Genomic DNA, 3,947 nt, shown 5'->3' on the forward strand with positions numbered 1-3,947 from the left:
AATGTGAATGAAAGCAGAAGTGAAGCAAGGAGGCAGCGGACAGAGGGCGGAGGGTGCAGCTGGGATGGAGGAAGGACATGGAGCGGGGGCGGCGGGCGCAGCGTGGTGTCAGGTCCTGGGTTATCTTTCCGCCCCATCTCCCTCCATCCTCAAGTCATCCTTTCTCCTGTGTCTTCATCCGTCCACTTTACTGTTTGGACAGTTGCAGTTGTTTTCAAGTTGTGTTCCATAGAGATACACCCAAGGCTCTTCCAGCGTCTCATTTGATTTTGGAAAACCTATATCCAATTTGCCATTTGGGGAACTGTAAGAAGGTGAGAGAGAGGTCTAGTCGGTGAAGACTCCTGTTTCCACCCGCTTCAGTCACTGTTTCATGGTTCAGCTTCATTTTTATTTTCTTAACTACTGGGGTTTTCTCCTGAAATTTAGTTTTATTAAGAGCTTTTGCTTTCATCAAGTTTGGCTTTGCACTGGTCTATTGCAATCTTGTCAGAGGGCATCTCTGCCTTTTTCTTTCACTATTCTTTCCTGCACTCCACTCTGAATAAATCATGCTAAATATCTTCTTCATTAAGTTCCCTCCTCCTTGCTCCAGAATATCGATTGACTTTTTGTCATCCTCTGAGCAAAGGTCAAACCCTTGGCTGAGCCTCTGGGGCCCTCTTCAATCAGAATGAAAGGAATGGGATGATGCCTTATGCTGTTAGGATCCTTGATGCATGGCACACACTAAGTAAATAGCCACTTCATATCTATGATTGTTCCTGAAGGGAACCTCTGCATTCTCCCATCTCCTAGAACACTATCTTGCACACAGGAATAGTACCTTGTAAATCAAATGAGACTTTTCTCCTGACAGCAGACTTCCTGTGTCTGTACAATAAAGCTTCAAGTTGGGGGAATGACCTAGTGATGTTTAGGAAGGGTCTTGAATTCCTGTCTTCGGTGGAAAATAGTATGGTGATGTTTAGGAAGTGCCTCCAACTTCTATCTTCTGTTGTCTGGAAAGATACCTAGTTCTGGTTGGCCTACAAATATAACCATGGGGATGACCTAACCAAAGATCCCTTGAGTGCTTCATCTTTACACCTGGCTCTTGATGACCCCTTGTGGCAATCTGTCACCATGCAGAGGTTACCAAGATGAACAGACGGCTGTCCTCCCGTGGGTGCCTAACTCTGAGCCAACTATTTCCCATGCATTAATCCATGCATCCCACCACAATCCTCTTAGGGAGCCACTGTGAGTTTTACAACCTCTTCTAAGTAACATAGCTAACAAGTGGCAGAACAGTGACTTGAATCCAGGCAGATTAGAGAGTTGGTTAGGCTATCAGGCCCCCCAAATTACTTTAGATATTCAGCCTAGAGGCCATCAGTTGATTAGGATTCTCACAAAAAGATTACAGCCCACATTAAATTCCTGTATGGGGAACTTGGACTTGACAGCACCAGTATTTTCAAGAATCTTAAGAAATATCTGAACTTCTGAAATGCTGCATTCAATGAGAACTGGAAATACATCGAAATATCTCAAAGTCTTATTTCCAATTGCATTAGCGAAAGTGAGATTTTTTTTTTTAAAGCAGGTGAGTAATTTTTTTTTAAAAGGAGTTTGTGCTCTTAGCCCCGATGCTAACATGACCAGAGACACTGTGGTGGGTATACAAAGATGAATTAAAAGATGGGACTTCTGGAATAATGGAGTAATAAACTTGGGAGACTTTCTACCCAGCAAAATAAAAATTTGAGAAAATGATTTTAAACAGCCATCCCTTAAAGTCTCTGGAAAGTGTCCCAAGGGTATACAGCAAAAGAAAACCTTCTTTCAGGAAAATCTATAAAATCTCAATTAAGAACAGCGCAAGTCTGTGGCATCTGAGCCTTGTTCTGCTCCATTGTCCTCCCCACTAGCCCCATGTTATGGAAGCTCTACCTGGGTCATGTGCAGCCACAGGGCTCCAATGTCCCTTAGACCCTAGTCTGGGGCTGTGGTTTGACTTCTGAAGGGGCAGGATGCTGATGTTTCTCAGTTCCCAGCCCCATTTTGTGGAAGTTCTATTCTAGATAGGCATGCCAAGAGGACTGGGTCTCCTTTTCTTTTTCTAGCCCCTGGTAGGGCAGAAGCTCTGCTCCAGTCATGGTAAGTCAGTGGTACTGGGGCCCTGTTTGCCTACACTCTAGCTTCCTTGCAGGGCAGAAATTCCATGCTGGGAAGGGCAAGCTGAGAAGACAAAGGATTCCCCTTCCCCTGGTACCCCCTCATAGAACAGGATGTCATCCTGGGGAAAGAGGGTCTCTGAACCAGCTCCAGTGCAGTAGTGGAGGGGTTCTGCCTAGTGGGAAAAGCACACCCTTCGGAGGAAAAGCTCCACAGCTCTGCCTTAGGGGACTGACTTTATTTGGGATAAAGTATGGAAGACTCTATGACGATGAACATTGTTGAAAATAATGGCCATCTTTGTGGAAAGCAAAAGGAGACTGGTATCCATCTGTATGATACAAGCAAAATGGCAGGGCAGGCAGAAATTTAACAGGGAAAACCAGGGAAAGAGAAAGCCAAGAAGAATTCTCCTTCGATCCCAGTCAGCTCTGGGGGTCAGGAAGGCTGGACTGCGCTGCACCCCTCAGGAGCAATCAGAGCGGGATGAAGACAGAAGTCCTCAGGGACTCTGAGAGGAGCCGTTTTGGAGTAGTAAGGGGAGATACCGGATCAGAATGGGCACAAGGGTAAAGCACGAGCAAATGTGAAGAGAAGTGGAGATAGTTTGTCTGAAGGAAGCGTGAGGAATCAAGAGAATAGGGTGGAGTTCCACAGGGGTGTGGGATCATCAGAGTAGTTTTGCTAGTTTGTAAAGTTTTTAAGATGAAAGCTTTTGCACGATGTTTGTGTGTAGACGGGATGGATCAAATTAAGAAGGGGCAATTAATGATGTGCAATAGTAGGGCTATTGCCTTCGAGAGAGAGAGAGGACCAGGTGCACATGAAGAGGCCGGCCTTGCAGAGGAGGGGGACACTTGCTCCGTTGAACCAAGAGCAGAAGCAAACACTGAGGCTGACACAAGCACATGTATCGAACTGGCAGCAGCCCTTCTATGTGACGGCTTTTACTTTAACCACCAAAGTGGAAAGACAAGAATAGGAAATCTGGGGAGAGAAGGGGCAGACCAAGCTCACCAGATAGAGAGAGAGACATTAGGAATCCGCGGCATCACAGTGCACCCTTTCGAAGCGAGTTATTCATTTAGAGTGACAGCAGTTTGCTCCACATTGTGGTTTCCCATGGCCATTCTTGGGGGCGCTGGGGTAGGAAACTGTTCAGTCTGTGAGACGGATGTGATGAAGAGAGAAAAGTGATGACACTGATAAATCATGAAATAGAAGCCATAAAGAGGTAAGTGATGTCAAGAGAGGGCCAATCAACAAAAGAAAAAAGTAAGTCATTGGACTCATAGGTCAGAGGCCTAGAAATTGGATTTGCAAAACCATGAATTTTGGAAGGGGTGCAGGTATTTGACAATGTCTGGGGCAGGATCATGGGCATGTGAGTTGAGGTACAGTTGAGAAGTTCACTGAGTTGATGTGTAAGGCGTTGGGTGAGCAGCCTCCCTGCAGATACAAGTTATTATGCTCGATGGCATTGATCACAGGAGACAATGACCGTGAATCAGGTCCTAAAGTCTTCAGTGAAGGAGAGCAAATGACAACTAAAGCAGGGGAGTAGGGAGTAATGTGGGATAGCATGAGCTTCAAAGGAGCTGGGTTTGTTGTGCTGTTGTGTGTATTGGGTTTAATTCGTTTTCATAAGAGGGCAGGGGAATAATCGTCTGGAAGTAGCAATGGTAAACAAGGAGGACCATTATCCTTCCATTGGATCCTGAGCTATGAGAGAGGAAGGGGGCACACAGTCACCTTGGGTTTCAACTAAGGCAAGTGGGTGTTGGAAA

This window comes from Eumetopias jubatus, unplaced genomic scaffold (assembly GCF_037043125.1).
Source record: "Eumetopias jubatus isolate StellerSeaLion01/CBP00866 unplaced genomic scaffold, mEumJub1_p1.0 scaffold_10, whole genome shotgun sequence".
NCBI lineage: Eukaryota > Metazoa > Chordata > Mammalia > Carnivora > Otariidae > Eumetopias > Eumetopias jubatus.